Here is a 13,172-nt window from a genome sequence, read left to right as displayed (position 1 = left end):
CGAGACTCGGTCATTCGACGTCTCGACGAAACGATTCTATGGAAGAAAGTGCGGCCAGAAGATCGAGGTCGAGACGTAAGCGGTCTCTTCGGTTAGTTCTTTTACGACCTCGTCTTTCTCGAGCTCTTAGTTCCTCTCTCTTGTTCTTTTATTTTTATTTTTTATTTAACTCCATTCCTCAACTTTTTTATTAAACTTTTGACTCATTTCCGAGTTTAGTCGGCGAAAATAAAATAATAATCGTCAAATTTAAATTTAAACCGGTAGTTTGCCATCGAATTTTAACCTCAAGGTCAAGGGCCGCTTGATTAATTTCGTCTAGTCGAAAAATTTTCGATTTTATCAGGAATATTAATTGATGCAGCTGTCACTCAAATTGTTGGTCTAAAAATAAAATCACGTGCGAGAAAAGCCAGTTAAGTAAATCGGTAATAAAATTTAGGGATTTGAGACAGAAAATTATTGAATTTTATTTAATAATAAGTAAGACAGGAAGGGGAGAAATTAAATGAGAGCATTGCGGCATTGATTGATCAATAGAGAATATAATTAAGACGGTAACGCAATAGATGCTAAATCTTTTAGATTTATAATCTTGTAAATCACGTACCCTATCGTTAAACATTTACTGGAGGTTTGATTTACTAGACCTATGACCTAATCGATTTACTAGTCGTTATTATGCTCAAATTATTTCATTTTATTGATAAAATATACGAGATCATAACGATACTAAAGTTAGTCGATGGCTTATATTTTTTTAATTCTTTTTCACAATGGTAAATTATGAAAAAAAAATAATTAAAAAAAATGGACTTATAGCTTTTTCAATTTTCTATATGTGCATTTTTTTAGTTTTTTAATTTTTTTAATTTTGAGTCCTACTTTTAATTGCATTGATTATAAAATTATAATACTAGTCAGTAAACGTCATAGAATTTTTGAAATTCATTAAAAATAATAAAATATAAAAAAGAAATTATTTTGAAAAAATGCACTTATAGATTTTTCAATTTTCTACATGTGCATTTTTTTAGTTTTGTTTTTTTTTTAATTTTGAGTCATACTTTTAATTGCATTGATTATAAAATTATAATACTAGTCAGTAAACGTCAAAGAATTTTTGAAATTCATTAAAAATGATAAAATATAAAAAAGAAATTATTTTGAAAAAATGCACTTATAGATTTTTTAATTTTCTACATGTGCATTTTTTTAGTTTTGTTTTTTTTTTTTTAATTTTTAGTCCTACTTTTAATTGCATTAATTATAAAATTATGATACTAAAGTCAGCGAACGTCAGATAATTTTTGAAATTTTTTTACAACGACAAATTATAAAAAAAAAAATATTTTAAAAAATTGCACATATAGTTTTTCAAATTTTCTACAAGTGCATTTTTTTTTTCTAATCATATTCTTAAAAAAAAAAAAATCAAAAATTCTTTTTTTTTTTCTGTGCATTACAATATTTATTTCATTTCCGGTAGCAAAATAAATAAACTTAATTATTTACATAATCAATGTCCGATAATTACTCCTATTAGTCACTATCATAATTATCATACCGTTCATAATTAAAAAAAAAAAATAGGTCCAATGACCTTGGCTTTTGTGTCAAATGACAAAATGTGAAAGTGCCCAGCAAAGGTCGCGTTATTTCACTTAATATTTTTCCTTTTTTTTTTTTTTTTTATATTATTTATTTATTCCCTTTCTTGTTGTGTTTAAAAAGAGATAAATCTTGAAAGATTTACGATTCGAAAGATAGGAATTTAAGTGACGTTAAAGCCGGATTTGAATTTTAGGTGCTAAGGTTAAGGGCAGTTTTTATTTTAAACACAAGGTCTAGTGTACCGGTAGTAAGATAATTCCTCTTAAAAAAATAACAATACTAATAGCGGTAATAAAAAAACCGATAATTTTTTATGCAGACAGGAGTGACCAGTAATGAGTTAATTGTCGTAGACATTAGCAATAATAATAATAGTAATAATACTAAAGAACAGTTATTAGAGTGAGCGAGACGAATACAAGTGGCTTAAAGCATTTAAATTAAACCGTTTACTCTTGAGTTAAATATTGTAAATTGCAAATTGTAAATAGTAAGACACATTGAGTTGAGATTTAACAGAACAACCGGTGTATAGTTAATGTTATAAGTATGTTTAGGTTGAAAGAAGTGAAGAGAGTAAAGTCGTTTGTTTTGTTATCGTATCTGACAATCTAAACGCGTAACACGACTGCTTATTCGTATGAATATCGATTAGTTAGTTATAGTGAACATTTAAGTTTTATGATCATATGTCAAGGTATTGGTACTGGTACTGGTACTGGTACGGGTATTGATAATGGTCTGTTACTAGTACTGGTACTGATAATGGTCTGTTACTAGTACTGGTACTGATAATGGTCTGATATTGGTACTCGTAATTGTCGAGTACTGGTATTGGTACTGGTACTGATATTGATAATGGTCTGTTACTAGTACTGGTACTGATAGTGGTCTGATATTGGTACTCGTAATGGTCTAGTACTAGTACTGGTACTGATAATGGTCTGTTACTAGTACTGGTACTGATAATGGTCTGATATTGGTACTCGTAATGGTCTAGTACTAGTACTGGTACTGATAATGGTCGGATATTAGTACTCGTAATGGTCTAGTACTGGTATTAATAATGGTACTCGTAATGGTCTAGTACTGTACTAATAATGGCCTAATATTGGTACTGGTATTGATGCTGGTACTGATAATGATAATGATTATGGTCTGGTACTGGTACTGATAATGGTAATGGTCTGGTATTGGTACTCATAATGGTAGTGGTCTGGTACTGGTATTGGTACTAGTACACTGGTTATGTTCTGGTACTGGTATTGTTACTAGTATTGGTTTTCGAACGGGTAATGTTCCAGTACTGGTATTCGTACTAGTACTGGTAATGTTCTGGTACTGGTATTGGTAATGTTCTGGTATTGGTACTAATACAAGTAATGTTCTGGTACTGGTATTCGTACTAGTACTGGTATTTGTATTGGTATTAGTACTAGTACTAGTAATGTTCTGGTACTGGTACTGGAATTGTTACTAGTACTGGTATTGCTACTAGTACTGGTAATGTTCTGGTACTGGTATTGTTACTAGTATTGGTTTTCGAACGGGTAATGTTCCAGTACTGGTATTCGTACTGGTTTTAGTACTAGTAATGGTCTAGTATTGGTATTCGTACTAGTACTGGTAATGTTCTGGTACTGGTACTGGTACTGGTAATGTTCTGGTATTGGTACTAATACTAGTAATGTTCTGGTACTGGTATTTTTACTAGCACTGGTATTAGTACTGGTTTTAGTACTAGTAATGGTCTAGTATCGGTAATGGTACTAATGGTCTAGTATTGGTACTGATACTCATAATGGTAGTGGACTGGTACTGGTATTGGTACTAGTACTGGTATTGGTATTAGTACTTATAATGGTCTGATATTGATACTGGTATTAGTGTAGGTGTTAGGGAAATAAAGAGGATGAGTAGATATATTGGTGATGATAGGTATGTACTACCTGTTACGTAACGTTGATGAGAATCATAGTAAAGATGTGAGAAGAATATTATCATGTGTGATAGAAATAAACGAGTCTGTATATGTGTGAATTTTATTTAGTAGCAAGTGGATGAGCGAGAATTAAATCGCGCGACAGAAAGAGCTCATAGTCTGTAATGCCATCTGCGAGACTAACGGTAATGCCGCTCTGCAATTAGTGTCGAAGCTCGTATATTCTCTGTCTCTTCTTATTCTGTAGTGGAGAAAGACCCGGTTCAATTTATTTTATACTCATTGCCACTAAAATTACCGTGCTAACGAGATTTAAGAGTTTATCAGATATTTTTATTTTTTAAATTGAGATACAAAATATTTAATACTGAGGTTTCAATTTTTAGGAAAATATTAAATTTTTTGTAATCGATATTTTTTAATTTATAACTCGAATTCGCAGATATCCAGTTTTTAATTTATTGTACATAAAAAAAAATTTGACACAAAAAAACTTTTTTGGCAGACAATTAAGAATTTTTTTTTTTTTTTTCTAACAATTAAATTAAAAAAAAGAAAAAACTAAAAAAATGCACATGTAGAAAATTTAAAAAACTACAAGTGCAATTTTTCAAAATATTTTTTTTTTCTATAATTTACCATTTTTTTTTAATTTTAAAAATTATTTGACATCTATGACCCAGAAATTAGTAATCAATCAACAGTTTTTGAATTTATTTTTCTCAAATTTAATTTAAAAAAAAAAAACCCAAAAAAATGCACATATAGAAAATTCAAAAAACTACAAGTGCAATTTTTTAAAATATTTTTTTTTTTACAATTTATCTTTAAAAAAAAAAATTCAAAAATTTTTAAACGTCTAATTTCATGATACTGAGGTCTAATAACTTTTGGATTCATTTCAAAATGTTAAATTAAAAAAAAAAATTTTTTTCAAAAAATTGCACCTACAGATTTTTAAATTTTCTACATGTGCATTTTTTTAGTTTAATTTTTTTTTGCATAAATCTTATCAAAAAAAAACTCCAAAAATAATGAACTTCAGAATCGGAGTTTTTTACGGAATAATTTTATTTAAAATTGAAATTAAAAAGTAAATAAATTAAGTTAAGTGTAAAAATAAGTAATATATTTTTCGACTATTGAATAATCGACTCACTAAGCGTGTACATGCAGCTGTTATACTGCAGCTGCTCAACAATCCTGGCGTATCCAGTCACTAGTTTACTCAACTCGTATTTTATTTCGTTACGGATTTTCTTTCACCTCAAAAAGGATCCTCATGTCCACCATAACAATAATAATAACAATAAAAATACCCATACAAGCACCTAAAACTTAAAGGAATAGAAGACAGTACAGAAACGTCGACACGGTTCTTCGCTTAGCATAACAATGCTCCACTTCCTGGACGAAAGCTTCAACGGTTTAAAACTCAAATTATTTATTTATTTATATTTTTTTTTTAAAAACCCAGACCTCGTTAAATTTATATTCCGTAATTACAAAATATAAATTTCGACGTTAAACACTTAACTTATGTGACGTAATAAATATGTTGAAGGTGTAGGAAAGATAAGGGCAGGAAAGGGAGATAAAAAAAATGAATAGTTAATAACAGTGTGCAAGTCTTCCGGGATAACTATCATATCATGTGTATTCTCCTCGTTTCTCGAGCTAGACCTCGTATAATATCAAGTTGATGGTTGATGCCAACAGGACAAATAAAAAAATACGTAATAAAAAACGTCATAGTTGACTACTCGGTCTCTACTCGTATCCTATCGGGGAAACATTTCCCTCTTTCTGCTCTTCTACACACACACTTTTACTCGGGTCCCGACGACGCCGGTTTATTATCGCTTGTAATCATGATATCGATCCAACTTTCAACGTCTACCTTTACTTTGCTTGTCTACATTCCAATATTTTTTTTTTTTCAAATCTATAAATATATTTTATTACTATAAATATTTATTTTCAAATTTAATTACTCATTTTCTCTTTTTTTTATCTGGAATTTCAAAATTACGCGGCGGTGTCTGTTGCAATCCTGGACAGTAAATTATAACTGAGACGGACGTCATTCATAAATTTTCGTGATGTCAAAAGTTGCGCGGCACGTGCTCTTTATTTTAAAATTTATTTATTTAGTTTTTTTTAAGAAAAAAAGAAATATCTCGTTATTTTTTAAAATTGAATCTCTTCCGGGTCCTTTTTATTCAACTCGCGTTTCGGGCGAGTCGCAATCTCATCGGGTTTTTGACCCTAACCTCCGACTTTATCTTTCACAAGGGCAACAACCGTGAGATAACGGGTGTATGCAAATTATTTTTGTAAATTTCAAAATTTTAGTGATGAAAAAAAAAATTAATGTAAAAGTCAGATAGTGTGTAAAAAAAAATTTTGGAATTTCTATAGACTTTTTGTTTTTATATATGTATATAGATGACAATTACCGAAGTTATTTAATCAATTTAATTATTTTTTTGTATATATAACTTTTTCCAAAAATTTAAAATCACTATATCTCTTAAACTATCGACCCTACGGTATTTTGCACCCTTACCAAAATTGTCAAGAATTAAATTTCCTATAAAAAAGGTCCTTATAAATTTTTCTCTAACTTCAATTCTTAACAAGTTATTTCAATTCCTACAATTATTCAATCAATATAATTATTTTTTTGTATCTACAACTTTCTCCAAAAACTTAAAATCACTATATCTCTTAAACTATCGACCCTACGGTATTTTGGGTCCTCACCAAAATTGTAAAGAATTAAATTTCCTATAAAAAAGGTCCTTATAAATTTTTCTCTAACTTCAATTCTTAGCAAGTTATTTCAATTTTTACAATTATTCAATCAATATAATTATTTTTTTTGTATCTACAACTTTTTCCAAAAACTTAAAATCACTATATCTCTTAAACTATCAATCCTACGGTATTTCGTGCCCTTTTCACAATTGTAGAGAATTATATTCCCTATAAAAAAGGTCTCCATAAATTTTTCTCTAATTTCAATTCTTAACAACTTAAATCAATTCCCAAAATTATCTGATCAATTCAATAATTTCTCATAACCACAATTTTTTTCAAAATCTTAAAACTGCCATATCTTCTAAATTATCAATCCTACAGTAATCTCACCTGAATAAAAATTGTAGAGAATTAAATTTCCTTCAAAAAAGGTCCTCATAAATTTTTCCATAAACTCGATCCTCTATCAGTAATGACAAAATAAAAAAAAACGATCAAAATTCAAATAGTGCCCAAAAAAAAATTTTAAATTACAGTTATAACTTTTTCTTTTTTACTGATAACACTAGAAAAAAAAAAAAAACATAATTTTATTAAATGTTATAATTAAATTTTTTTAACTGAAGGTTACAATTATTTAATTACGTATAACTGTTTTATTTTTTAGTGATAAAAAAAATACAATTACTTAGTACTTATGGTCTCTTCGGAAGTCGTTATATATACATATATATAAACACACACACGCATATATATATATATATATATATATATATATATATATATATATATATACAGCAAAGTAAAATCATACACGCTACGACCTACTTAAATGTTAGCTAGTGAACAAATATATATATATATACTCATATATAAATTAAACCACTTGAGAGAGTATACGTGACATTGATTGTTAAAAACATAATCGCGATAATTAACAATAGCAAAGCAAAGTAATTTTTTCTCAAATAGCAAACACGCTTGCGGAAGAATATCTCGACGTGCATCGTCAGTTTTAATTTTCTCCTCATATCACTTCCGTTTGCCATCGATCTAAACGATCATATTTTAAATTATTCTATCTAACCTTTATATATTATTATTCAATTAATCATCCACTAAATGACCGTAGAATATATGAATTATTTTTTTTTATCGAGAATTTCTCACCTTAAAGTAAAAAAAAAAGTGATAAATATTAAAAGTTGCCATGGCAACAAAATTTATTAAATTTACTCACATTCCACATTCTCTGACGCGTGTAACTATATATATAAATGTATATATATAGCTGCACGCAATATATATTTACTTGAATTAATATTTTATAATAACAATGAGGATCTTACGTGATTAAATAATGTAATTAATTATTTAATAATATTTAAATTATTTATATTATTTAATCACAATATAAATATATATATTTTTTTTATTTACATACTATTCAAATTACAAAGAAACCAATTGCAAAATATTTGTATAAATAAAAAAAAAACGAACATTGTTCGATTAAATTTAAGCTGGATTGTTTCTCATGGCCATTGAGTGCAAACACAACACAACAAATATTATTGTTATTATTCTTGGTCTTATTCTTCATATATATATATATATATATATATATATATATATATATATACATAAATTTTTTTTTTTATTTATTTTATTTTATTATTCCCTGTCTGATGGGAATAAAGTTGTACAATTTATCGCATATTTTCCCATAGTACAATATAACACTACACTGACTGTTGTAAAACAAAATGTCGACATGACGATGAGTAAATTTTTCATTGTACTTTCAGCTTACAAACTTTTATTTTAATGTTTGAGTATTTTAACCACTAACATTTTACACGATATTTAAAATTTAATACCTTCATAAAATCTTATTCATAAATATATATATATATATATATATATATATATATATATATATATTTATGGGATGTATGGATAATTCATACTGTCTTATCAGATCTTATAATTCAAAATTCAAATTATTGTCTAGGGTCAAAATTTGAAAAAAATTTTAATTATTATGAGTAATTTTTTATAATTTATGACGTGAGCTAAAAATTAAAATTTCAAAAATTTATCATAATTGAAATTTGAGTCAAATAATTCAAAATTCAAATTATTGTCTAGGGTCAAAATTTGAAAAAAATTTTAATTATTATGAGTAATTTTTTGTAATTTATTACGTGACGTAAAAATTAAAATTTTCAAATTTCAAAAATTTATCATAATTGAAATTTGAGTCAAATAATTTAAAATTCAAATTATTGTCTAGGGTCAAAATTTGAAAAAAAATTTTAAGTATTATGTGAAATTTTTTGTGATTTATTACGTGAGCTAAAAATTAAAATTTTCAAATTTCAAAAATTGATCATAATTGAAATTTGAGTCAAATAATTCAAAATTCAAATTATTGTCTAGGGTCAAAATTTAAAAAAATTTTAATTGTTATGAGTAATGTTTTTGTAATTTATTACGTGAGCTAAAAATTAAAATTTTCAAATTTCAAAAATTGATCATAATTTAAATTTGAGTCAAATAATTCAAAATTTAAATTATTGTCTAGGGTCAAAATTTGAAAAAAAATTTTAAGTATTATGTGAAATTTTTTGTGATTTATTACGTGAGCTAAAAATTAAAATTTTCAAATTTCAAAAATTTATCATAATTGAAATTTGAGTCAAATAATTTAAAATTCAAATTATTGTCTAGGGTCAAAATTTGAAAAAAATTTTAATTATTATGAGTAATTTTTTGTAATTTATTACGTGACGTAAAAATTAAAATTTTCAAATTTCAAAAATTTATCATAATTGAAATTTGAGTCAAATAATTTAAAATTCAAATTATTGTCTAGGGTCAAAATTTGAAAAAAAAATTTTAATTATTATGTGAAATTTTTTGTGCTTTATTACGTGAGCTAAAAATTAAAATTTTCAAATTTCAAAAATTGATCATAATTGAAATTTGAGTCAAATAATTCAAAATTCAAATTATTGTCTAGGGTCAAAATTTAAAAAAATTTTAATTGTTATGAGTAATGTTTTTGTAATTTATTACGTGAGCTAAAAATTAAAATTTTCAAATTTCAAAAATTGATCATAATTTAAATTTGAGTCAAATAATTCAAAATTTAAATTATTGTCTAGGGTCAAAATTTGAAAAAAAATTTTAAGTATTATGTGAAATTTTTTGTGATTTATTACGTGAGCTAAAAATTAAAATTTTCAAATTTCAAAAATTTATCATAATTGAAATTTGAGTCAAATAATTTAAAATTCAAATTATTGTCTAGGGTCAAAATTTGAAAAAAATTTTAATTATTATGAGTAATTTTTTGTAATTTATTACGTGACGTAAAAATTAAAATTTTCAAATTTCAAAAATTTATCATAATTGAAATTTGAGTCAAATAATTTAAAATTCAAATTATTGTCTAGGGTCAAAATTTGAAAAAAAAATTTTAATTATTATGTGAAATTTTTTGTGCTTTATTACGTGAGCTAAAAATTAAAATTTTCAAATTTCAAAAATTTATCATAATTGAAATTTGAGTCAAATAATTCAAAATTCAAATTATTGTCTAGGGTCAAAATTTAAAAAAATTTTAATTGTTATGAGTAATGTTTTTGTAATTTATTACGTGAGCTAAAAATTAAAATTTTCAAATTTCAAAAATTGATCATAATTTAAATTTGAGTCAAATAATTCAAAATTTAAATTATTGTCTAGGGTCAAAATTTGAAAAAAAATTTTAATTATTATGTGTAATTTTTTTATAATTTATTACGTGAGCCAAAAATTAGAATTCCCAAAATTTCAATATTTGATTCAAAAATATTTAAAATTTGAGTCAAATAATTAAAAAATTAAACAATAATTTGAATTTTATCTGATTCAACTGAACACTAGTTACATTCACAGAAAAAAAAAGATGTCTCGGTTCAAAAATTTCTTTTAACTTCTAATATATATGTATATATATGACACAGGCTTCTATAAATTACAAAAGGACATTTCTCACAATAATTTATATATTTTTTCTTTATATATTTTAAATCGACACGTTCCAGTTACTCTTCTTTTATTACTATTATTATTCTATATAGTTAGTTTGTAGTTTTATGTTGGTAATAATAAACTGTACAATATAAAAGTTAGGAAAGTAAAAAAAAAAAATAGTACTAGTACTAGTTTTAGTGTCAGTGTTAGCGCCGAACAAGTAGATGACTGACTGTAGAATAAAACGGTCGAATGGACACTTGGATTATTTCCTGGTTTAATACTGTCTAGCTTGATATTTATAATAACAAATGTATATTTGTATATTATATTTATATTTGTAATATCTGTTTATCTACACGAGTATCGGTGATATAACATATGACACGTTTATAAAATGTCTAGTGGGTGGAATAGCCGAGTTAATCTATTCTAAGGTAATTTAAATGTATGCTGATTGTTATCTTTATAATCAGGAAGTCGGTTTTAAAATAACTTTATTTTATTTTTACATTACTTTTAATAAAAATTATTTTTGTTATTTATTATTTTTTACTTGGAAAAATTTTTTAATTTACTTTGATTGTAATCAGTAATTAGATGATATCTTTTAAAATATTGATCCTACGGTATTTTACGTTTCCATAAAAGTTGTTAAGAATTAAATTTCCTACAAAAAAAGTCCTTATAAATTTTTTTCTAAACTTAATTCTTTACAAGTTATTTTAATTTAAAAAAAATGTTAATTTTTTTTATATCTATAACTTTTCCAAAATCTTAAAACCGCTATATCTTCTAAACTATCAACCTTACGGTATTTTGTGTCTTTATCAAAGTTGTTAAGAATTAAATTTCCTATAAAAAAGGTCTTTATACATTTTTCTCTAATTTCAATTCTTAACAAGTTACTTTAATTCCCAAAATTATCTAATCAATTTAATTATACTTTTATATCTGAAACTTTTTCCAAAAACTTAAAATCGATATATCTTCTAAACTATCAACCCTACGGTGTTTTGTGCCCATATCAAAGTTGTTCAAAATTAAATTTCCTATAAAAAAGGTCCTTATAAATTTTTCCCTAATTTCAATTCTTAACAACTTAAATCAATTCCCAAAATTATATAATAAATTTGATTATTATTTTGTAACTAGAGCTTTTTCCAAAAACTTAAAATCACTATATCTCTTAAACTATCAACCCTACGGTGTTTTGTGCCCATATCAAAGTTGTTCATAATTAAATTTCCTACAAAAAAGTTCCCATAAATTTTTTCATAAACCCCACCGTTTACACATAATCTATAAATACACATAAATTCTTTTTTAGAACACTTACATAACTTAAGTTGTATAACACTTAAAAAATTCCTTATCCATCAATCACGATTGCTCATACACATATGTATTTAATATTTAAAATATGTACACAAAGAATGACTAATGCGTTGGGAATTTTTCATGTTAAAAGTATGTAATACACATGAATACTCATACATTAACGAATGGAATCATAAACGCTGACGCATTTGCTCGATTAGTTGAATTATCAACGGTATTACATTATAGACTTAGAGTATAGAGTAGATTAATGTATGACATTGATATGAGTACTAATAAATAAAGATAACCTACACAAGTACACTATCATATGATAGGACGGCATAGTTTATAAATGAATCGACGTTTTTTATTTATCATCGTGCATCGGTACTATAAACATTTTAATGATGAACAAAATTTGCATTCTCAAGAGTCGTTGGCTTGTCTCAGATGACTTGTGAGTGAAGTAAAGGGTTGGCCGGATAGTGCATGTATGAAAAGAGGACGTTTTTGTTGTCATGTATCAAGGCTGAAAAAAAAAATAAAGTAAAGAAGGTAAAGCTCGAGGGCTCTTTTCATCTCTTGAGTTGAATATGAGGATGAAAATGAGGATGAGGATGAGGATGAAGATGAGGATGAAGATGAAGTTTAAGTTTCTCTGTACTGTGCAGTGCAAGTATGAGTTGATGTTCCTTCACCAAGAGTTGCTGATGATGTACAGGAGAGAGTTGGCGCCAATGTTGATGGGAAATTTACTATATATAAATATATTTTATATATATATATATGGATCGTAGTGATGGTATATAACCACGTACGCATGTCTTGTCTTGTCTTGTCTTATTCGTCCTGGATACATCAACGAGCTTGAGTGTACAGCTCATGTGCATGCAAGCATAATTGAGAGAGACGTTGGAAATATTTTATATATATATATATATATATATATATATATATGTGAAGAATGAGGTGATGCTAATCTGGAAATGAGAGTCACAATGAGTGGGAAGGTGCTAAAGTCTCAATGTAAAATTAACAATGAAATTTTATTTCACTTTGTTTTTCATTTTTTTTTTTTTATAAGCCCACGGATTAAAATCTATGTTAATCCCTTCAAGGGCAGTTATTTTATTCATTACGTCATATATTAGTATTCAATAACATTTTTTTTATTGTCAAGGTTTAAATTTTAATAATTTACCTTTGGAAATTTTTTGTAATATATTTATTTAGAGATAATTGGGTAATTTTAAGTAAAAATGGAATTTTGAAAAAATGCACATTTAGAAAATTTGAAAATTTATAAGTGCATTTTTTGTAAATATTTTTTTAAAAATTATTTACTCTTTTTTTTTGTAATTTTAAATTTAATTTCTGCTACATTCACTCGTAAGCAAACAATTAAAAATTTTTGAATTTTTTTTTTAAAAAATGAATTGAAGAAAAAAAAAAATTTTTAAAATGCACACGTAGGAAATTTTAAAACCTATATGTGCAATTTTTTTTT

General features: G+C 25.8%; 1 protein-coding gene across 2 annotated transcripts in view; it reads left to right on the top strand.

Moving 5' to 3' along the window:
- LOC103578532 (serine/threonine-protein kinase 17B) overlaps positions 1–13,172 on the top strand; it is an 80,435-nt gene that overhangs the window by 29,731 nt on the left and 37,532 nt on the right. The gene's annotated exons all lie outside the window — the stretch shown is intronic.

This window comes from Microplitis demolitor, chromosome 9 (assembly GCF_026212275.2).
Source record: "Microplitis demolitor isolate Queensland-Clemson2020A chromosome 9, iyMicDemo2.1a, whole genome shotgun sequence".
Lineage (NCBI taxonomy): Eukaryota > Metazoa > Arthropoda > Insecta > Hymenoptera > Braconidae > Microplitis > Microplitis demolitor.
This window is presented reverse-complemented; position numbering and strand designations above follow the sequence as displayed.